Raw genomic sequence first — 24,669 nt, 5'->3', positions numbered from 1 at the left:
GAGAGAACCTTCCATCAGCTGGTTCACTCCCCAAATGGCCACAATGGCTGGAGCTGGGCTGATCTGAATCTAGAAGCCCAGATCCTCTTGCAGGTTTCCTGCAACAGGGGCAGAGGCCCAAGCACTTGGACCATCTTCTACTATTTTCCAAGGCCATAGCAGAGAGCTGGATCGGAGGTAGAGCAGCCAGGTCTCAAACCAGCTACCATGTAGGATGCCAGCACTGCAGGTGGTGGCTTTAACCTCTTAGCCATGCGCCACCACCCACCACCACCCCCTCCATAAACTTTTTGAAGTCCCTTTGTGTTGACCAATTTCAATTATCTTCTGATTCTGGAAGGGTCTTCTGACTAAGTATTAGGCACCCTTCAAATTCCCACAATGATTTCCACATGGTTGTATCCCATATGCGTACCTCTTTAATAGGCCAGTTTTCCAGGGCCCTACGACTAGATTTATGGCCAAGATGTTGGTCATCACCCATGAGTCAGTGAATACTCAAGTATACAGACAAACAGCCAAAATTCAGCTAACCAGCCAATTTGCTTTTACTTTTTTTCAAACAGAGCTTCATCTTTCCCAATAGGTGGCTACCCATTTATCTTGGAACTGCCATCTATAAACCAAGGATCTGAAATCTGGTACTTTGATGCCTCCAGCTTTGTTTGTGTTGTATAAGATTGCTTTAGCTATTTGAGATCTGTTATGTTTCCATATGAATTTCAGCATCAATTTTTCCATATCTGAGAAGAATGTCTCTGGTATTTTGATTGGTATCGCATTGAATTTATAAATTGCTTTTGGTAGTATGGACATTTTGATGATATTGATTCTTCCAATCCATGAACATGGAAGATTTTTCCATTTTTTCTGTCTTCTTCTATTTCTTTTTTAATGTTTTGTAATTCTCATCTTACGGATCTTTGATATCCTTGGTTAACTTATTCCAAGATATTTGATACTTTTTTGTACCTAGTATGAATGGGATTGATCTTAGAAGTTCTTTCTCAGCCACAGTATTGTCTGTGTATACAAAGGCTGTTGTTTTTTATTTTTATGTGTTGACTTTATATCCTGCCACTTTACCAAACTCTTCTATGAGTTCCAATAGTCTCTTGGTGGAGTCTTTTGGATCCCTATATATAGAATCATGTCATCTGCAAATAGGGATAGTTTGAATTCCTCCTTCCCAGTATGTATCCCTTTGATTTCTTTTGCTTACTTAACGGCTCTAACTAAAACTTCCAGGAATAGCAATGGTGAGAGTGGGTATCCTTGTCTGGTAACAGATCTCAGTGGGAATGCTTCCAACATTTCCTTATTCAACAGGACCACTGGCAGTGGGTTTGTCACAAATTGCCTTGATTGTGTTGAGCAATGTTCCTTCTATACCCAATTTACTTAAAGTTCATCATGAAATGGTGTTGTATTTTATCAAATGCTTTCTCTGCATCTATTGAGATAATTATGTAGTTTTTGTTCTACAGTTCACTAATGTAATGTATCACATTGATTGATTTGTGAGTGCTGTGCCATCCTGCATGCCTGGGATAAATTCCACATGGTCCGGATGAGTGATTTTTCTGATATGTTGTTGGATTTGATTGCTGAGTATTTTGTTGAGGAGTTTTACATCTGTATTCATCAGGGAAATTGGTCTACATTTCTCTTTCTCTGTTGTATCTTTTTCAGGTTTAGGAACTGGCTTCATAGAAGGAGTTTGGGAGGATTCCTTCCCTTTCAATTGTTTTGAACAGATTGAGAAGAATTGGAGTTACTTCTTCTTTAAATGTCTCAGTACATATCAGGAGTAAAGCCATCTAGTCCTGGGCTTTTCTTTGCTATGGGGGTCCTTATTTTTAATTCAATTTCCATCTTAGTCATGGATCTGTTTAGGTTTTATATGTCTTCATGACTCAATTTAGGTAAGTTGTATGTGTCCAGGAATCTATTCATTTCTTCTAGGTTTCCCTATTTGTTGGTTTACAGCTCTTTGTAGTAATTTCTGATGATTCTTTTTATTTCTTTGGTGTCCGTTTTTACATTTCCTTTTTCATCTCTAAATTTATTAATTTGGATCTTCTCCCTCTTTTTTTTGGTTAGTTGGAACAACAATGTGTCAATTTTGTTTATTTTTTCAAAAAAACAGCTTTTATTTTTGCTGATCTTTTATATTAGTGTTTTTGTTTCTATTTTGTTTATTTCTTCTTTAATTTTAATTATTTATTTTCTCCTCCTAGTTTTGGGTTTGGTTTGCTCTTGTTTTTCTAGGTCCTTGAGATGCACTAATAGCTCATTTATTAGGTGCCTTTCCAATTTCTTGGTGCACCAATTGCTATAAACTTTCCTCTTAACACTGCTTTTGCTGTATCCCTTAAGTTTTGATATGTTGTATTGTTGTCTTCATTCATTTCCAGAAATTTTTCTATTTCTCTTCTTATTTCTTCAGTGACCCACTGTCCATTCAGGAGCATATTGTTCAGTCTCCATATGTCTACCTATGTGGTAGAGATTCTTGAGTTGCTGACTTCCAGCTTCATCCTATTTGGTCAGAGAAGATGCATTGTATGATTCGGATTTTTTTGAATTTGCTGAGACTTGCTTCATGGCCTATCATGTGGTCTACCTTAGAAAAAGTGGCCAGTGCTGTGGCTCACTAGGCTAATCCTCTGCCTGTGGCACCGGTACCCCGGGTTCTAGTCCCAGTTGGGGCGCCGGATTCTGTCCTGGTTGCTCCTTTTCCAGTCCAGCTCTCTGTTGTGGCCCGAGAAGGCAGTGGAGGATGGCCCAAGTGCTTGGGCCCTGCACCCACATGGGAGACCAGTAGGAAACACCTGGCTCCTGGCTTCAGATCGGCGCAGCGCACTGGCAGTAGCAGCCATTTGGGGGGTGAACCAACAGAAGGAAGACCTTTCTCTCTCTCTCACTGTCTAACTCTGCCTGTCAAAAGAAAAAGAAAAAGAAAGAAAAAGTTCCATGCACTGGTTAGAATAATGTGTATTCTGCAATTGTATAATGAAAAGTTCTGTAGATATCCATTAGGTCTACAGTGTTAATTAACTCTGGTGTTTCTTTGTCAATGTTCTGTCTGGGTGATCTGTTCATTGCTGAAAGTGGAGTATTGAAGTTCCTCATTACTATTGTATTGAAGTCTATGTCTCCCTTTTGATCCAATAACATTTCTCAAATAACCACGTGACCTATAATTAAATTCATATACATTTACAATAGTCACATCTTCCTGTTGAACTAATCCCTCAGCCATTGCATAGTGCCCTTCTTTGTCTCTTTTAACAGTTCTTGTGTTAAAGCCTATTTTGTCTGATGTTAGGATGTCTACACCAGCTCTTTTTTGGTTTCTGTTAGCATGGAATATCTTTTTCCATCCTTTCATTTTCAGTCTGCATGCATCTTTGTTGGTGAGATGTGTTTCTTATAGGCAGCATATAGATGGGTTTTGTTTTTTAATCCACTCAGCCAGTCTGTATCTTTTTTTTTAAGATTTATTTATTTATTCGAAAGTCAGAGTGCAGAGGCCCAAGGACTTGGGTCATCTTCTACTGCTTTCCCAGACCATAGCAGAGAGCTGAATCAGAAGTGGAGCAGCCTGGACTCAAACCGACACCCATATAGGCTGCCAGCTTTACCCGCTATGCCACAGTGCCAGCTTCCAGTCTGTATCTTTTAATTGGAGAGTTGAGGCCATTAACATTCAATGACTTGGCCCTGCCATTTGTGCATAAATATTCCTATTTTTTACTTTGGATTTCCTTTGTACTTTTATACTGGAAGATTTTCTGCCTTCACCTTCTTTCATAGTGATAAGCATGCTTCTGTATTTCTGTGTGCAGCACTTTCTTAAGCATCTTTTGTAAGACTGGATGAGTGGTGCCAAATTCTTTCAATTTCTGTTTGTTGTGGAAGGTCTTTATTTCACCTTTATTCATAAATGAGGCCTTTGCAGAGTACAGTATTCTGGGTTGGCAGATTTTTTTTTTTCCTTAACACTTGGAATATATCTTGCCATTTCTCCTAGCCTGTAGGGTTTCTGATGAGAAGTCTGCTCTGAGTCTAATTGGAGATCCTCTGAAAGTAATCTGGCATTTCTCTCGTGCACATTTCAGAATCTTTTTCTTTATGATTTACTGTGGAGAGTTTGACTACAATGTGTCATGTTGAAGATCCTTTTTGGTCTTGTCTATTAGAAATTATATGTGCTTCCTATACTTAGACGTCTCTTTCTTTCTCGAGATTAGGGAAGTTTTCTGTAATTATCTCACTAAAAAGGCCTTCTAAATCCAGTCTCTCATTCCATACCTTCAGGAACTCCTAAGATCCATATGTTGGGTCATTTGATAATATCCCATAAATCTCTAGCACTGTTTTTTAGTTTACTAATTTCCCCTTCTTTTCTTTGCCCTGACTGTATAATTTCCTGAGATTTGTCTCCTAACTTGGATATTCTTTCTTCTGTCTCATTGAATCTGTTCTTAAGGCTTTCCATTGTATTTTTTATTTGTTCTATTGAATTCTTCATTACCAACATTTTGTTTTGATTTCTCTACAAAAATCTCAATTTAATGGGAAAAATATTCATTCGTGTCATGTATGGATTTCTGTAGTTCATGAATTTGCTTCTGATTACTTCCAAGTAATCTCATGATCAATATTTTGAATACCATTTCTGGCATTTTGTCAGTCTCCTCATCTTCACATTCTAGTATTGATGTGTTGTGTTCTTTTCAGGGCATCATGTTGTCTTCCTTATTCTTATTTGCTGTGCTTATTATTAGGCATTGCCAAAAAATGAATTTGAAAACACATAAATTGGCCAGTTCCTGGAAACCAAACCAAAAAAAAAAAAGAGAGAGAGAGAGAGAGAGAGAGAAAACACCATAGTTCCATAACCATTAAAATGCCTGAACTCCTAGTGAAAAATTCTTCCACAAACTGAACATAATTCTAGAGATTTTGTAACAAACTCTATATCAAACTCAAAGAAAAAAGAAAGAAGAAAATAAAGAGAAAGAGGGAGAGGAAAAAAAAGAAGGAAAAGAGAAAGGGAGGGGAAAAGGGAAGGATACTGTTGCAAAGTATGTAGAAAAAAAATAAACATTTTAGTAAGCCCAGTCCAGATTTAAGGGGATGGGAATTAGATTCCCCTTACAGAAGGACTAACAAAGAATTTGTACTCATCTTTAATCTGCCACAGTGTTTTCCAAAAATATTGTTACATGAGAAAGAATGTCACTAAATCTTTCCATTTATTTCTAAAAAGTAGACGTATATTTCTATAGCAATAGTAATTTAAATTAAATTTATAGTAGAATGTACTTTATTAAAGTTCTAAAATGAGATTCAATCCAAAGAAAGGGCAGATCTATACATAGGTAGGCAGGTAGGTAAATGGATAGATAGATAAATGATGATGATTGATTGATTGATTGATAATACATACATGATAGATAATAGATCTAGAGTGAGAGAGAAATATAATGTAAGCATAGACATAGATATAGATATAGTCATAGAAATAGATAGCTCATGGATGGTTAGGAGCCAATTTACATATGTACTGGAGGGAATGAGCCCTATCATCCTACCTGTCTTAACTTGTTCTTTCTGTGCTTTAAAATCTTTGTTTTTGCTATATTTACGGAATGTAGCAAAATCTTTTAATAGAAAATATATGCATTTTCACTTAAATATATTAGTTATGTAAGTCTTTAATACATCTACACAGATTTTTTTGTTGTCTGTTTCAGTCAGTGTCTTTAATAGGCTTCCTGTAATTATTTGTTGAAATTGATGAAAAAAAGATGAACATAAAAAGAAAGTCTGAGAAGGGGATGAGCTGAACAGTAATTTATAGGCAGCAGTCATGTCAATTATATAATGAAGAGGAAAAACAATACCTGAGTTTACTCCAAACCTTATAAAAGCCACTTGTCAGTTCCCTTCGTTGCTTCTGTAGCACCAATCTCCAATGAATGATTTTGCTATAAATGCCTATCTATGCTTCATGTGACATTTTTCAATCAACATGGTAAAAAATCAGGACAGCCCCTTTGCCTCAAATTCAGTTTCTAGTTAATTCTGTGGTGTACTGTGCGTATGATTTGTGTTACCTCCTGCACATAGGGCTCAGGAGAATCAATCTGTGTACGTGGAGATTTTTGCCATGGTATTTTAGCTGGTTATTCTGCCAAAGTCTTTTAGTTATGACCTTGTTGGGTTTCCCTAGTTTTTGAAAATCTACTTCAAAGAAGTGTTTGGGGGATGGACTAAGGCAGACATATATGGATATTTGCATATTTGGTGATTATGTAAAACTTTATGTTAATTTCCTTCCAGCAATGGGACCAGCACTGTGGCATAGTGGGTAAAGTTGCCGCCTGCAGTGCCAGCATCCCATATGGGCACTGGTTCAAGTCCTGGCTGCTCCACCTCCTATCCAGCTCTCTGCTATGGCCTGGGAAAGCAGTAGAAGATGGTCCAAGTCCTTGGGCCCCTGCACCAACGTGGGAGACCCAGAAGAAGCTCCTGGCTCCTAGCTTTGGATAGGATCGGCACAGCTCTGGTCCTTGCCACAATTGGGGAGTGAACCAATGGATGGAAGACCTCTCTCTCTCTCTGCCTCTCCTACTCTCTCTGTGTAACTCTGACTTTCAAGTAAATAAATAAATCTTTTAAAAAAATTTCCTTCCAACCCACATTCTTTCATTTATCCATTCAAGAAATTTTAATTGAATTCTAACAGTGTTCCCGACTTCGTTGTGAAGGCAAAACTGTAATTTAAAAAATTGCCAGACATGTACCAATGCCATCTCACTAGTCCAAGTGATCAATTTCAGTTCACAATTGATCATAATGAAAGGACTAAGAGTCAAAGGGAGCACATAAATAAGTCTAGTACCTGCTAACACTAACCGATGGAATAAAGGGGAGAGTGATCCAACATGGGAAGTGAGATACTCAGCAGACTCATAGAATGGCAGATGTCCTAAATAGCACTCTGGCCTCAGAATCAGCCCTAAAGGCATTCGGATCTGGCTGAAAAGCCCATGAGAGTATTTCAGGCATGGAAAGCCAAGACACTCTGGCAAAAGATCTCTGCGAGTGAGATCCCAGTGGAAAGAGCAGGTCTTCAAAGAAGGAGGTACCTTTCTCTGAAGGGAGGAGAGAACCTCCACTTTGACTATGACCTTGTCTAAACAAGATAAGAGTCGGAAAACTCAGAGGGCTTCCATAGCCTTGGAAACTCATGACCGGAGCATAGGGAGACTACTGATGCCATAGACAGGAGTGTCAATTGGTAAAGTCAACAACAGGAGTCACTGTGCACTTACTCCTCATGTAGGATCTCTGTCCTTAATGTGCTGTGTATTGAGATTTAATGCTATAACGAGTACTCAAACAATATATTTCACTTTGTGTTTTTATGGGGGTGCAAACTGTTGAAATCTTTACTTAATGTATACTAAACTGATCCTCTGTAAAAAAAAAAAAAAAAGAAAAGAAAGAAAAAAGAAATTATCAACTCCCAACTTGACTCTCACTGGGATTAAACATGACAATAGGTCTGATCTGATTTCATCATCATTTAAAAAAAATCATCTATTATTTTTCACTTTATGTTTCTGTGTGAGAGCAAACTGTTGAAATCCTTACTTAATGTATACTAAGCTGATCTTCTGTATATTAAGATAATCGAAAATGAATCTTGATGTGAATGGAAGGGGAGAGGGAGTGGGAAAGGGGAGGGTAGTGGGTGGGAGGGACGGTATGTGGGGGAAGCCATTGTAATCCATAAATCGTACTTTGGAAATTTATATTCATTAAATAAAAGTTAAAAAAAATTGCCAGATGCAATACATGATTTCTAGTTATTTATGAATTTTAGATAAGCAACTCTCTTATATTAAAACTATTTTATGCCATCTGAAATTCAAAATTAACTGAGTGTCCTAGAATTTCTAAATTTTATGTGCTTACTTATTTCATAAATATGGCAGCCTTGTTAAAAAAAAATCTATTTCCTGCTCCACTGTCATTTTCTCTCTAGTAAGTAAAGCAGACACTGATCAAATAATCCTGCAGAGCAATAAAAGGTTACAACTGAGGTGTTACCAAGGATAAATTCAGAGATGCAGAAGGAAGAAATAAATGGAAGAGAAACCTGGCCAGAAAGGCGACGGCAGGCAAGATTTCCCTGTGGAAATGACAATAAACCTGAGACAGCATGGGGAGGGAAACAGGTCCTTTAATGCTCTTTTTTCTTTTAAGTGACAATCTTCTATTCAAAGAGTTCATGTCAACTGGCTGATCACTGTGATGCAGAAAACTCTCAGAGCCTCAGCTCAGGAGCCAGACGGTGCCTTTCCTCTTTGGCACCAGAAAGTAAATCTGCAGCATGCCGACTTCAGCTTTGTGCTAAACGTGGCACAGCAGTATTCCGATTCAATATTCAGTTCCAAACCCTATGGACATGCTTGGGGATCAGACAAGGACAGACGGCTTGTCCCATCAGGCCTTGGTCCTTTGCTCCTACCACAATGAGAGGAACTTGTAACTAGCAGAAAAGGCTTACTCAGCAGAAGTTGGTGAGAACGACTCAAACCTCCCATCCACTCACCCAGGTGTTGTCAGACAGGAGTATTGCAAGGGACCCCACCCTCCAACGCCTCAGGCAGGCCTGGGGCTCTCAGACTTTCCCAATTGCCCAGTTTGTGACTCCTCCTGCATTTCCAAGTTACTATATGTGTGTCATATAAAAAGTGACCTTGGATACTTTGTATTAGTTATTCAGGTTTTAAATATGTTCATTGTCCATCATCATTATAATAATGAGAATAGTCCTGCCTCAAGTTTATATATTTATTCCCATGTAGTCAGTCTCCATTAATTATCTTACTTATCTTTATGATGTCTGAAAAATAAAAGAAGTATGTGTTATTATAGCAACTTTTATGGATGGAGGAATCCCCATAGTTTCTCTAGGTGACTTGCCCAAGTTGTTTTTCTAACCCAGTCTGCAGAACTGACTGCTGACCCGTCTCCTAGCTGTGGATCTATATCAAGCTAATTGGAAGAGCAAAGTACACACTGAAAACATGGTACTAAATATAAATAATGTTAACTCACAAAGTGTGCAACCCAATCACTTAAAACCTATCAAAAATAAACTCACACACACTGCTATGTCCAAAATGTCACCTGTTAAAGGATAAAATTGTATGATTTCATGATTTTATAAATATGGCAAACAATTATTAATTGCCAACACTTTAACTCCAATTGGCTCTAAGTTTTACCAATAAATTATAAATATTAAAAACCTGGAGGGGACAGCACTGTGGCATAGTGGGTAAAGCCACCGCCTGCAGTGCCAACGTCCCATATGGGCGCCGGTTCAAGTCCTGGCTGCTCCACTTCCAATCCAACTCTCTGCTGTGGCCTGGGAAAGCAATGAAAAATGGCAGAAGTCCTTGGGCCCGTGCACCCGCGTGGGAGACCCAGAAGAAACTCCTGGATCCTGGCTTTGGGTCGGCGCAGCTCCAGCCATTGCAGCCAATTGGAGAGTGAACCAGTAGATGGAAGACCTCTCTCTCTTTCTCTACCTCTACCTCTACCTCTCTCTCTTTGTATAACTCTGACTTTCAAGTAAAAATAAATAAATATTTTTTAAAAAATATGGAAATAGTTAAACATTATCTTCAAAATTAGGAAGTATTTTTGAATTAGAAAAGTGTATAATATCTTCACAATAACCAGTGCCTGTGGGAGAAAATTAAAGACATATGTCTTCTTAATATCTCAACCTCTGTTTATAATACTTTGTTTTCTTATTAACATTTTTAATAAGTATATCTATATTATGATAATTTAACATATGCACTTGGTTCTGAACTGATGTCAATGTCAAATGCATAGATATCTATGAGTTTCATAGTTATATAATTTTAAAAAATTAAAAGGCCTGGGGCTGGCATTGTGGTGCAACAGGTTAAGCTGCTGCCTGCGATGCCTGCATCCTGTATGGGCACCAGGGCGAGTCCCAGATGCTCCACTTCCAATCCAACTCCCTACTATTGCACCTGGGAAAGCAGAGGAACATGACCCAAGTGCTGGACCATATGGGAGACCCTGATAAAGCTCCTGGCTCCTAGCTTCAGCCTAGCCCAGCTCTGGTTGTTGCAACCTTTTGGAGGGTGAATAGGCAGATGAAAGATATGTGTGTGTGTGTATGTGTGTGTGTGTGTATGTCTCCCTCTGTCTCTAACTCTGCCTTTCAAATAAATAAAATTAATCCTTTTAAAAATTAAATAATAATAAATAAATAAATAAAAATGAAAGTCCATATTTTTCTAGGAAAATTAGAAACCAGAATACATATGGATTTTTGGAGGAGTTAGCTTTTGTTTGTTCAAGTTTATGAAAACTACAGAATTCCCCACATATTACTGGAAACTTTACTAGTAAAATCCAGCCTTTCTATGCACATTTCTACTATAATTCAGGTCTCTCCTGTGGGTAGAAGAAACTCAATCACTTGGGCTATCATCGTTGCTTCCCAGAGTCTACATTAGCAGGAAGCTGGAGTTAGGAACCAGATCCAGAATGGACTCTCTGATGTGAGATGCAGACATGGCAACTGCCAGGCTAAACATTGGCTCCCTCCACAAACTTTCTGAAGTATCTTTGTGTATCTCCCAGGTGTATCAGATTGCCACTGTGGCATCTGTAATCTGCACATGAGATATGCTCAAAAGACTCTGAATCTACCTCAAACATGAGGATCCCGTGGATAGTGAACATATCTGTGATTCATGAGAATGTGATTTTTGTCTTTCAGATTGAATAGGGTTTTTTTTTTTTTCAAATAATGATTTATTCAAAAACCCTGAAATCAGATACTCATCACAAAAGAAACCAATGACTTAGAGGACAAAGCTTCTGGGAAAGAAAGCGCAAATTTTAGTCAGGATGTTACCAACCAGGAAAATGGCAGACTATTGGCACGTTAACATTCAACCTCCCCACCAAAGGGAAGTGAGTCACAGTTTATATGGGGCATCACAAGACAACAATCATGCAAGGGCTACGTGGGAATGAGGTCTCCCAGGTGTTCTGTCATTAGCTGAGTCTTGTGACTAGACCATCAGCGACCAGACTTTATGGAAATGAAAACAAAATCATCAGTCAAAGAGTGGGTAGAGGTCCCAGGTCAGTCCTAGGTCATTAAGGTCTTTTAATCCTCAAAATGTTGTATTGTTAACCTCTGTTACACTTGGAACTACTACACACCATCTTTGAACATTGCACAGAAATCCTTCTTAAGTAGCACAATGCTCAAGAGAAACAGCATTCAGCCCTAACTATGTGACAGGATTTAGGGTTCCACCGACTTTATATAAACAATTTCAGTGAATCTTCACCACAATCCTAGAACTTCAGGATACTGATTCTATGTCACTGATGAAACAGCAGAAGCTCAGAGAGACTCTGAAAGAAAGGGGTCTGCCAGGTAGGCCAAGTAAAAAGCTTTTAATGCTTTTCCACTGCCCTTTCAGATTGATTGCAGACTGAGAAACGAAAATGAAGATTTAGTTGAGAACAACATTAAAAATCTTTGGCGAGGCCAGCACTGTGGCGTAGTGGGGAAAGCTGCCGCCTGAGTGCTGGCATCCCATATGGGCACTGGTTCAAGTCCTGGCTGCTCCACTTCCAATCCAGCTCTCTGCTATGGCCTGGGAAAGCAGCAGAAGATGGTCCAAGTCCTTGGGCCCCTACACCCATGTGGGAGGCCTGGAAGAAGCTCCTGACTCCTGGCTTCATATCAGCACAGCTCCAGCCGTTGCAGCCATTTGAGGAGTGAACCAGAGGATGGAAGACCAATCTCTCTCTCTTTCTCCCTTTCTCTCTCTCTGCCTGTGGCTCTCTGTAACTCTGCCTTTCAAATAAATAAATATTTAAAAAAAAAAACTTTGGAAATACAAGTAAAATTAATGGCAGCCGTCTGGGTTGAGACACAGGGAATGGATATTTAGAGGATGGTGCTAGGTTAGGAAAGTGCCTAGGCACAGAATTTTAAAGGTATTTGAGAAAAGCACACCCTATCCTCTTCTTAGTTACATAACCCTACCTTATCCACATCTTAACCACCAGATGTAAGAGTGAAAAATGATTGGATGGTGCCAAAACTCAAATCCACCAACTTCCCAATTATATATAAAGCTGGCAATGTTGATGTCACTATTGGTGAATTCCCCAAACCCTAACTTCATTGCTTTTATACGTTCTCAATTCCTAAATTTCTAAGGAAATGGTTTAAAGTTCTAAAAATTCCCTAGCTGATTTATCCATTAGCTATTTGGTTTCTCACTGTTGTCATTTCTTGCACATTTTTTCAAAGAGTTTTGGAAAAGTTAATGTTTTATTATGTTTCTTTTTTCATTACTAAGAAGGAAAAATCATCTAAATCATATTTTCTTGCAGGCTGTTGACTTTTTATAGTAATTACACATTTAGCAATCAGCAGCCGTGTCACATTTCCAAAGCCTTGAAATTATTTTGCTTGTCATGATTTGGATTCCATTTTTCAGGCTCTTATCTAGAATTAAACCACTCCAGTGACTAGATGGTCTTGGAATCTGTCATATTTAACGTTAGCTTCTCTCTACCATTTAAAACCACGACACAGAACTGATAGAGAAAGTAGCTTGATTCTGAGTAATTAGTTCCTTATAAAACTTGTTGTCATCTGGGAGAAATTATACCTTTAGATGTTCTTACCAATCTTTGGGAAATTTCCAAAAGGTAGCATTGGGATAATAATGCTTACCCAATTTCAATTTTGTTTTACCTGATGGAAGTAAATTGTTCTTACAATTTTTAATCATCCATAGCTAGCATCACTTTTTTTCCTAAAACTTGGCATTATTACCACCTGAATTTTAATACATGTTAGGAGGAAAAAATGTCTCTTAACAGGGCATCCCTCGACATTGAATGAGGATGTATTACAGTATTAACTCCTCCAGACCTGCGGGCAGCACTATGCAGTGGTGTCTGGAATAATTCTTTCCAGCAGTCTTGCCAATCACCAACAGTAGGGGCCTTTCTCACACACAAATATCTACTCAGCTTGTTTAGTTTTTGATCTCCTTTATTTAACTCTAATGGATTTTGTAGGAACTTGCTGTGTGTCACACTTCACCTCATAAACAGTGATGTGTACTTGGATCAATGCCAAAGAAACTATGAGAACATGTGAAATAGACTAAAGTCTGTTTCAAGAAAGGTGCTTTGTAATTATGACGTGCTATGGTATATTGAATGCTATAAACATCCCAACACATTCTAAAGTTGGAGATATGTATTTCTTCTCCAGCGTATGAGTCTACCATACACATTATAGAAATTCAGCAGAATCCTTTAAATCTGAATAGTTTCTTGCATCAATTATGCCATCATCATGAGTCTCTTCAGTCTAAGAAAAAACGATGTGACAAAATAGACATTTCCATTTCACATAAAATCATGATGTTAAAGTGAATCAGCCTTGGAAAGATAATACTTAAAAAACTCATTTGTTCAATGGATCAACTCCAAACAATAAAACAGTTCATGAGAATAATCCTCAACTAATATTCTGAAGCCAAAAGAGAACTGACCTGGGTGATTTAGAAAGTTAAGCTAAAACAGTGCTCTATATTACTTTTATGAGTTTTTGAATTTAGGTTTTTGCCAAAATTGCAGAGGCAGCTCTTGTGATTTCTTAGCATTGCTGAGTTGGGGAAAGTAAAAAAGAGGAAAACCCTAGAATATCAGGAAGGAATTAGAGAGAAATTTTCAAATCTAATAAGTAGAAACCTAATACTTTTCGGAAATTATTCTCAAGGCTAAATTTCTCTTTTCATGATTTATTTATTTATTTATTTATTCACTTATTTGAAAGGCAGGCTTACACGGAGAGAGGGAGAGACAGAGAAAGAGAGATCTTCCATCCACTGGTTCACTCCCTGGATTAGAAGTGGGGCAGCTGGGACACAAACTGTACACATATTGGATGCCGTCATCACAGGCACAATAACACTAGCTCCCAAATTTCCTTTTTCATTGTGAAAAAGAGAAGTTACTTCAGTCAAGTTTTAGGCAGCATTCAAAATATGTCTTCAATGGACTTGGCTTCTTGAGAATTTTTTTACAGTTCTTGATTTTTAATTTTATTTGGCAGTTGCTTATTTGTTTGTCTGATTTCGTTGGACCAATGGTGATCCATGGGTGTTGGAGATTCATCTCAAGAATAATTTGATTCAGGGCCGGTGCTTGGCACACCAGGTTAATACCCTGGCCTGAGGCATGGCATCCCATATGGGTGCCAGTTCTAGTCCCAGCTGTTCCTCTTCCAATCCAGCTCTCTGCTATGGCCTGGGATAGCAGTAAAAGATGGCCCAAGTCCTTGGGCCCCTGCACCCACGTGGGAGACTGGAGGAAGCTCCTGGCTCATGGCTTCGGATCGACACAGCTCTGGCCTTTGTGGCCATCTGGGGAGTGAGCCAGCGAATGGAAGACCTCTCTCTCTCTCTGTCTCTACCTCTCTCTGTAAATCTGTCTTTCAAATAAATAAAATAAATCTTTTTAAAAATCATTTGATTCACCTAATTTTACAGTGTCTACCCATTTGCTAGTAGACTACTCAGACACTGAAGGTAAGCCAAGTTACAATTATGCAAATAGAAATAGTTCCTTTTTAAAAAGATTTATTTATTTATTTATTTATTTATTTATTTGGAAGGGTTGGAGAGAGAGAAGGAGAGTCAGAGAGAGATCTTCCATATGCTAGTTCACTCCCCAAGAGATCGCAACAGTCAAGGATGAGCCAGGCCAAAGCCAGGAGCCAGGAGCTTCTTCCCAGTTTCCCATGTGGGTGGCAGGGCCCTAAACACTTGGGTCGGACACTGCTTTGTCCAGGCCATTATCTGGGAGATGGTTTGGAACTGGAGCAGCTCGCATACAAGCCAGTGCTCATATGGGATGCTAGCATCACAGGCTGTGGCTTTACCCACTGTGCCAAAACACCAGCCCCAGAAATAATTCTTGATCTAGAAATTACATCCTCTTTAAGTGGAGAACGGAACTGGGAATGGGAGAGGGAGGAGGAAGAGGGGTGGGAGGGCAGGTATGGTGGGAAGAATATATTCTTAAAGCTATACTTATGAAATGCATGAAGTCGGTATTCCTCAAATAAAAGGTTTCTTTGGGGAAAAAAGAGTAATTATATCTTCATCCTTGATGCTGTGTCATACTGGAAGCGAATAACAACAACAAAAAAACTGATGATTAAACAAATTGCAAACCTTTAGCTAAAACTAGCCGTTACATATTCCTAACACAGAAAGGTAACCTTGAGGATTGACACATGCAATACTGGAACTCAAAACTACTCAAACAGCCCAATCACACAGGCTGTCATTTCACCTTCTCTATTCCTGTCAATGCCGTGAATACCTCCCAGATACCCAAGTCTCAGCAGAGAGGGTTCATTCCTCCTCATACCTTGCTCAGCCTCCACAGTAATCAGGCATCTTTCTTTTTCAGCTGTTTCCAAACTAGCCTGGTATTTATCACTTCTCTCTCATGGTATTGTAATCGGCTAGCCTGTTCCCTGTCTATATTTCTCTTTGACCAAAGGTATAAGGATTTCTGGCTAAATCTACACTGATCTTTCTACACAGACAGATGATAGAGTTTGAGGTGCTCCTCAAGTCCCCAGTCTAGTAGTCGGTCCATTTTCTCTCTCCAAGCTTGGCACTCTGTGATCCTTACAGACCAGTTGTACCTCCTTATGTTACAGCCATTCACTCCCTTCTCCCTTTTCTTGCTCTTGTTCTTACCTACAGCATCGCAGAATGTTCAACCTCCCTCTATATATCCAAATTCTAAAGTGCTGTGTTTCACTAGTCATACTTCTCTGAAGCCATTTCCAAAATTAGTAATCTGTACTGCACTGTCAGCATTTCCAGAGCATTTTATTATATGGTCTGTTTTTACATAACTGGTTTCTAGTAGTTCTTGTAGTTAGGTTACATTAGAAATTAGTGTATCACTGTATTTCTTTTCTGTCTCACAAATCAGCATTTTCTAAATTACAGCTTATGATTCATTCATAAAATCACTTTAGTTCACAAAGCCATTTTTAATGAAATAGATTATAATAGGAAATAACAAAGAATTGGACATAGATTAAAGATAGGTACTGATTTGTGACTCTTCTGCTTCAGATAGGTATGTGAGTATGGGTCTATATGTGTGTATATACACAAAACTGAGATTCCAATGTAAATTATATACATTTTTTTTTGACAGGCAGAGTGGACAGTGAGAGAGAGAGACAGAGAGAAAGGTCTTCCTTTGCCGTTGGTTCACCCTCCAATGGCTGCCGCAGCTGGCGCACCGCGCTGATCCAAAGGCAGGAGCCAGGTGCTTATCCTGGTCTCCCATGGGGTGCAGGGCCCAAGCACTTGGGCCTTCCTCCACTGCACTCCCTGGCCACAGCAGAGAGCTGGCCTGGAAGAGGGGCAACTGGGACAGAATCCGGCACCCCAACCAGGACTAGAACCCGGTGTGCCAGTGCCGAAAGCCGGAGGATTAGCCTAGTGAGCCACGGCGCCGGCTGTAAATTTTATTTTTTAACCATGGATCATGGTCACATTTGAAGAACTTTACCAGAATGATACTGACATTCATTCATTCACATATGAATTCATTCATCCATTCAACATGTTAAGTACATTGGGAATATAAAAAGTACTAAAATCGTCTCTTGCCCTGAAGGACCTAGCATTCCCCTAAGAGAACTTGATAAGCACACAAACAATTGTAGTATGATTACCTAAATTCTAGAATGCAGGGTATGGTTAGCTCTCTTGGAAGATAGAAGAAGTAATATCAGTTCTTTCAGAATTTCTAGTTGGAAAAAAGCATTCTTAATTTTCCTGGTCATATACCAGTAAATTATTATTTAATATTCTAATGTTTTTAATAGTTTAGTCCTTTGAGAAAAGTTTAAGTAAAGACAAATAATATTTGGTATTTTAATTAAAATTTTATTAGTGTAAGTCTCATACTTAATTCCTTATTTTTAATGAGTTATATTGTTAGTGGCAAATTATGGAGCTATAATATAAAATTCTGTTTGGTGAGGTTCTGAGAATAATAAATCCTGTTGAAGTGGCTTAAACCATTTTAAAAAGTGATACTTCGGATCCTGCCTCAGAAAGTCTGGATTACTTATATGAAGGAGTTGCTGTAAAAATACTGATCTCCATAAATTTCCCCTTTATATGAAATGAGAAAGCTTGGTTATATTAAATCATATATCTTATTCTTTTCTCTTTATTAAAATAGCAGGCAAATGTACTGCAGTATACCATAAAACTTTAATGCAAGTGTATATGTGAAATTCAACATTTATACATATTGATGCCTAAAATCATATAACTGAATCAAAAAATATGGTAAAAAATAACAAATTTAAAATAATACAGACTTACTTGAATTTTATTTGTTTCTTCCCCAAAAATGCAGTACCTTTGGTTTGATTGGGTCTGCACTAAGAGCTGAATAAAGAAGCATTTTTATGAGAGATTTTAAAAACTCTTGAGGGCCCCTTTGACATAGCAAAAAATAGAATTCCAGTCAGATTAAAAAAAAAAAAAAACAGCAGAGTATCCTTCTGCAAATATAACCAAACCATGCTACTGATTTTTAAATAGAGTACATTCTGAAACCTCATTAAACCTACTGTGAATGTGTAACCTCTCTGTTCTTCTGGACTTTTGATACATGCTGTTTGAATAAGTGGTGTTTTATTCTTTCTCCAACTCTAATTAATTTCTGTCATTATTCTTCATTTGGAGTCCATTATACGTTTTTATATGTTCTGGTTTCAATGCAGAATTGTAAAGTGAAGGCACTTCGCAGAATAGGTAAATGTATATCCACACTCTTTCCCCACAATGGAGCATTAACTAGAGGTTGTTTTCTACGTTGTGTTGTCTGACACTGTGTTTTGCAACGTGTTTCCAAAGGCCAAATCCCTCTAGGTCACGAGGAGCTGTTTGTTTTATTTTTCAGGAATCGTAGTCCAGAGTCCAAACCTCTGAAGTTTGTGCCCATATTAGGGAGTTGATTGAATGACCTAAAAAAGAAATCTCCATTTTATTTAACTTTCTGAAGCAGCTTGAAATTTTATTAGTTAAATTTTTAGTACATTATATTGAAGTTAATAATATGTATTAACTCCAGTAATAAAACTTCAGTTCCCTGATTTTTCTCTGAAACAACCAAGTTTTATTTCCTGGGAATTCCTGGGTTTCTCATAATGAATTTATTGTCTGTGTTTGTGCGTGTATATGTGCTGTAAAACTGAGAATTTTTATATGATCTATATAAATTGGCTTTGTATATTGAAAATATCTTTTACTTCCTTGGGAATTTTTTCCTAGGAAATTATATAGTACTTTGAAATACAATCAATCTGTCAATTCTTTTATCTCCTCTGGTATATGATATCTAACCATTGTTAAGGGCTCCCCTAAATTCATAGACTTATCTCATACACTGATACTTTGGATTCCCCTAATACCCATATGAAAGACAAAGCATGACATTTTTGTGGTTGATTCCTAACTAAGAAAACCAAGATCCAAATAAGTAAAGATATTTTTAAAACTGGAAATAGGACAGATATCCACATCTTCTGACTCAAAATTCCATTCTTTGCATTACACCTGAATATATAAAATTGTAAACACTCAAAAGTCATAGCAATATCTGTGACTGCTGCCAACATGCTGAGATTACTTTCGAAAGTTCCCTAAAGCCATGTCTCTTCCCAGAGAGCTAAACCCTCACTATTCCTTTACTATCCACTCCTGCCTAGGCTGCCTTAGTGCTGCTCTGCTCTAAATCCCATTTTAGTAGAGTTTGGGTACTCCCAGTAGTGAAAAACTCTGCAAAATTCAGTGTGAATCTGAAATGCAGAGTGAAAGTGTGGTTGGAGAATAGATTTTTCTAGAATCTGAGGGCCCTCTGCTTGCTCGGGACAATGAAGGGAGATCTCCATCTAGAAATGCTGTAATTATATATATAACAACTTATGATAGATATTGTCTGGTCCCACGTTAGGATGACCTGAGATGTGTAAAAGTTAAATTACTTGCCAAAATTCTCTTGAGATATAGGGGGTACCTTAGGATCCAACCAAACTTGCATGTGACTCAAAGCCATCTTGGAAGATGGCTTCAGGAGTTCTTGTTCTCAAAAATGGGGGTTTTGAAAATAATTTGACTCTCTGGTAAGTTGTTTTGTTGACTTTTGTTCAAAAGTATAAAAACACCCACTTTTTTTTTTTCAAGCAAGGAACTTAGATCCCTGTTTTCCCTTACAGAATTAGAAAACCTGATACACAATGAGCTTTAGAACTTCTTCATTCAGATCATAGGAAAGGATTTTCTGTGAAGTGCTGTGCAGAATGTGGTTATCAAAGAGAAATGAGTTGAAATCTAAAGCAATTTTTATGATAACTGTCAAAGAAAGTCAGGGTTAAGCTGCATTACATGATGTTGGTTTATAGATTATATACTCCATGGATGACATACTTAATTCATGGCAGCTTTAGAAGCTCCAGCAATAAGGAGAGCTCTTGCAAAACTTACACCGCTGGATGGAGACATTTAAGAAAATAAAAAGCCAGAGTAGAAAAGGCTTGTTTAAAATTTAACTAGGTATTTCTTGAAAGTTATTTAGAATTTCACATGCTCAGGGCCAGCTCTGAGGCATAGCAGGTAAAGCTGCCTCCTGCAGCACCAGCATCCCATACTGGCTGCTTCACTTCTGATCCAGCTCCCTACTAATGTGCCTGGGAAAGCAGCAAAGATGGCCCAAGTACCCAGGCCCCTACCATCCATGTGGGAGACCTGGAAGAAACTCTGGGTTTGGCCTGGCTCAGCCCTGGCCACAGAGGCTATTTGGGGAGTGAATCAGCAGATGGAAGATTCTCTCTCTCTCTCTCTCTCTCTCTCTCTGTGTGTGTGTGTGTCTTTCTCTCTATAACTCTGCCATTCAAATAAATAAACAAATTAAAAAAAAAATTTCATGCTCGGTCACCTAAATAATTCTAATACCCACAGTTCATAATTCATGCTAATAAAACATTATCTCACCAATCTATTAACACTTTTATTTCTTATTTTTTTGTATGTGTGATGTGATTTTTCACTCAAATAAATTTGACTCTAAAACAGTTCAGATATTTTAGAAACAGGCTAGTGTGAGCAGAACTAGAAGTGTTCACAAAATAAATAAGATTCCCAAGTTTACAGAGAAATAAATATAAGCTTAAATTTCACCTTAGGAAAATCAAGTACATAAATGTTTAATTTATAAAATGGAAAAAAAATCATTCTTTATTTTCATTGTAAAAGGATTCATTGACATTCCAAACACAGTAAAACAGATTTCAGTTATCAAGATAACAGAAACATTTACAACAAAATGTCCTAGATCCTAGTGAGTGTCTAATTTGAAGAACATCTATACTTAATTGTCGACTGCATTATCTAACTGTGTTACAAGAAAGCCTTCCATTCCCTGCCCTGCTAAAGTTCAGGCTTCAGCCTAAATCCCAAAGTGAATTTGCAAGACACTTTTGAATATGTGGCGTTAAAATATGCACTGATCCTTCTAACTAGAAACATCGTAGAAAATCTCTTCCACAAAACAGTTGACTCCAAGAACAGGCTATACTGAGTTCAAATCTCCAAATATCCTCCAAATTCACGTGGATCAGGCTGCCCCTCCTACTCAGGCGATTACTCAGAATTATGGGACTTCTCTCTCAGTGCGGCAGCATTAACTCTCTGCATAGCATGCTCAGATGTCAATTAAGAAGATGTCAATAATGTCTTGACTCTGTATTTTATGATTAACCCTCATTTTGCTCAAATAAATGGGCTAAATAAACCATTGAAATAGCCACTGACAAATTGGCACTAAAAATAACCCTGGCATAAAGTTTCAGTGGAAAAAGCCAAATAAAGAGTTTTGTTCACTGATCAAACTGGACTCCCCCACCACCAGCACAAAAAACTATACATTCACCCATGTAGGACACAACCAGGATGTTAAAACCAATGGCCAAAAAAAGAGTGTGCAATATACAGAGAAAGCACTTAAGTATTTTAATAATAATAAATATAAAAATAATAAAATATTAAATAACATTAATAAAATTAATTATAAGGTTATGATAATCAATAATGAAGTTAAAATTGATGATTAGTGAAATATTAATAATGATTAAGATAAATAATGAATAATGAAAACATGTTTTTCATCTTTGGATTTATCTGTAAATTAAATATGATTATAGTAGTCTTATACCAAAAGTTCTGTAACAAAAGAGCATAACACATGGGGCTGGCGCTGTGACATAGCAGGTAAAGCCGCTGCCTGCAGTGATCCTTTATGGGAGCCGGTTCAAGTCCTGGTTGCTCCACTTTCAATCCAGCTCTCTGCTATGGCCTGGGACAGCAGTAGAAGATGGCCCAAGTCCTTGGGCCCCTGCACCAACGTGGGAAACTTGGAGGAAGCTCCTGGCTCCTGCTTTGGATCACCACAGCTCCAGCCATTGCAGCCAACTGGGGAATGAACCAGTGGATGGAAGACATTCTGTCTCTCTCTCTCTCTCTCTCTCTCTGCCTCTCCTTCTCTCTGTAACTCTGCCTTTCAAATAAATAAATAAATCTTTTAAAAAAGAGCATAGCACAGTGTTCTATGTAGACAAAAAAAATAACCTTTTTGTAAAAAAAAAATGAGATGGAGAATTTCAAAGATAATGTTGGGAAAATGAGTGAAATGTTTGTAAAAATATAAAGCTAGACTTATGTCTCACACACTCACACAAAACATATAAAATGATCAAAGCAGGTAAAAGCTAAATTTTTTTTTTATCATTTCCTAGGACTCTCCTTACTTTGATTTTCCTGTTGATATTTTTTTCTAATCTTAAGCAACAAATCCAGAATGTCATAGTGTTCCAAATAGGGAAGAGCCTATAGGTAGAAGGATGAGTGGAAACAAGCCACACAGAGACACACAGACAGAAAGGGAGGGGGTGGATAGAGAGAGAGAAAGCAGGAGAGAGGGGGAGGGAAAAGGAGTGCTCCCATCTGCTGCTTGACTCCCCAAATATCTGTAACAACCAGGACTGGGCCAGCACTGGGTAAAGGTCAAAGTCAAGAACCACAATCCCAGTCTAGGTCTCCCATGTGGGTGGTAGAAATCCCCGTATTTGAGCCATCACTGCTGCCTCTCAAGGCCTGCATTATCAGGAAGGTGGAACTGGTGACACAGCCAGGACTAGAACCAGGTGTTCCGATATGAGATGTGGCCATCTTAACTGCTAGGCTCAGTGCCACTCCCAGAGGTTAATGTAAAAGCTAAATGTTAAAACAAAATAATAGCCACATGGTAACAACTATAAATGTATTAAAATAAACTGTATGTACATGTATAATGATGATTGAGGAAGGAATTTTGAGGAAAATACAAATGTAAGAATTCATTATAAATTCATCATGAAAATTTTAAATACTTTGAACAAAGATTCCGTAAATAAAGTTAAAATGTTATACATTGTGCAACAATAAAACAAAGAAAAGATTAATACCTAGAATATACATAAGCCCTACCAAACAATAATCTTCAATAGAAAAACTTCTGAAAGAGCAAGAAGATACCATAATGACCAAAAATATATATGAAAATATGTCTTATCTCCTTAATAGTGAGATAAAAATTAAAGTGATGTTATATTTTAACCCATTAGATTAGCAAAATATTTGTATAATTGACCATATTCATCACTGGAGAGAAAAATGGACACTTAAAACTGTTGATGGGAATAGTTATATAAGGCTTTTGTAGAAGGTGATTTAGCTAGAGCATTAGACAAATTTTAGACCTGAAATTATACAACTCGTTAAAGAAAACCGAGGTACCTTGGCCTCTAGATTCTCTACGGATTCTTAACTATGCCATGAGATGCTCTGGCAACAAGAGATACAATAAACTGGGTGGAAAGCGGATGTTTGGCATGGTGGTTAGGATGTCACCTGGGACACTCAATCCCACATCAGAGTCCTGAGTTTAGGAACCAGCTCTGTTCCTGATTCCAGCTTCCTGCTAATTTTTACCTTGGGACACTAGCAGCCGGGTCCCTGCCACCCAGGTAAGAGACTCAGATTGGTTTCCAAGGTCCGGGCTTTAATCTGTCAGTTCCACGTCCCCAGCTAATATAGGCATTTGAGGAGTAAACCAGCAAATAGGATCTCTGTGTGTGTATGTGTTTCTCTGTCCCCACATCCTTTAGTCTTGTCTCATAGTCTCTCAAACAAAATACATAAATTTTAAAAATAATTTAAGAAATGATGAAATGGTTTGTATTAGAATTAAAATTTTGTCCATCAAAGGACAGTAAAGAGAGCAAAGAGACAACATACAGATAATGGGAAAATGGTTTTTAATTTATTTATTTGAAAAGCAGATACAGAGAGAAGGAAAAAGAAAGAAGGAAGGAAGGAAGGAAGGAAGGAAGGAAGGAAGGAAGGAAGGAAGGAAGGAAGGAAGGAAAGAAAGAAAGAAAGAAAGAAAGAAAGAAAGAAAGAAAGAAAGAAAGAAAGAAAGAAAGAAAGAAAGAAAGAAAGAAAGAAAGAAAGAGGGAGGGCAAAGAGAGAGAGAGAGGAGAGAGAGATCTTTCATCTGCTAAAAGGTCACAATAGCCAGAAACAAGGCCTGCACTGTGGCATAGCAGGTAAAGCTGCCGCCTGCAGTGCTGGCATCCCCAGTGGGTGCTGGTTCAAGTTCTCGCTGCTCCACTTCCGATCCAGCTTTCTGCTATGGCCTGGGAAAGTAGTGGAAGACGGCCCAAGTCCTTGTCCCCTGCAAAAGACCTGGAGGAGGCTCCTGGCTCCTGACTTCAGATGGGTGCAGTTCCGGTCATTGTGGCCATCTGCAGAGTGAATCAGCAGGTGGAGTTCTCTCTCTCTCCTCTCTCTCTCTCTATCTCTATCTCTCTGTTTCTCAAGTGCGTCTGCCTCTCTGTAGCTCTGCTTTTCAAATAAATAAATAAATCTTTTAAAAAAAAACTTTATGGAAGTGAAATTAAAAGATAAGTATGTTTTGTTTTGTTTTGTTTTGTTTAAGAAAAAAAAAAAAGAACCAGGAACTTCCAAGTCTCCCAGTGGGTGGCAGGCACCCAAGTACTTGGGCCGTCTTCCACTCACTTTTCAAGATACATTAGCAGGGAGTTGGGTGAGAAGTAGAGCAGCAGGGATTTGAACCAATACCTCCAATACAGAATGCTGGCATAGCTAGGAGCATCTTAACATGCTTAACAATGCAGACTCCATAATGGGAAAATATTTTTAAATCATATCTGATATATAATTATTATCCAAAAGCTATAAAAACTCTCACAACTCAATAACAAGAAACCAAAAAATGAAAGCTTTTAAATAGGCAAAAGACTTGAACAGTAATTTTTCAACAATAAACGAATGTACAAATGACCCATAAGATTTGAAAAGAAGCTCAGTATCC

General features: G+C 38.0%; 1 long non-coding RNA gene across 10 annotated transcripts in view; it reads right to left on the bottom strand.

Moving 5' to 3' along the window:
- LOC103350420 (uncharacterized) overlaps nucleotides 1–24,669 on the bottom strand; it is a 220,619-nt gene that overhangs the window by 81,178 nt on the left and 114,772 nt on the right. The window lies entirely within an intron of this gene.

Source organism: Oryctolagus cuniculus, chromosome 4 (assembly GCF_051225735.1).
Source record: "Oryctolagus cuniculus isolate XC-2025 breed Fujian yellow rabbit chromosome 4, ASM5122573v1, whole genome shotgun sequence".
NCBI classification, from domain to species: domain Eukaryota; kingdom Metazoa; phylum Chordata; class Mammalia; order Lagomorpha; family Leporidae; genus Oryctolagus; species Oryctolagus cuniculus.
The sequence above is the reverse complement of the archived record's forward strand: the minus strand, read 5'-3'. Positions and strand labels throughout refer to the sequence as shown.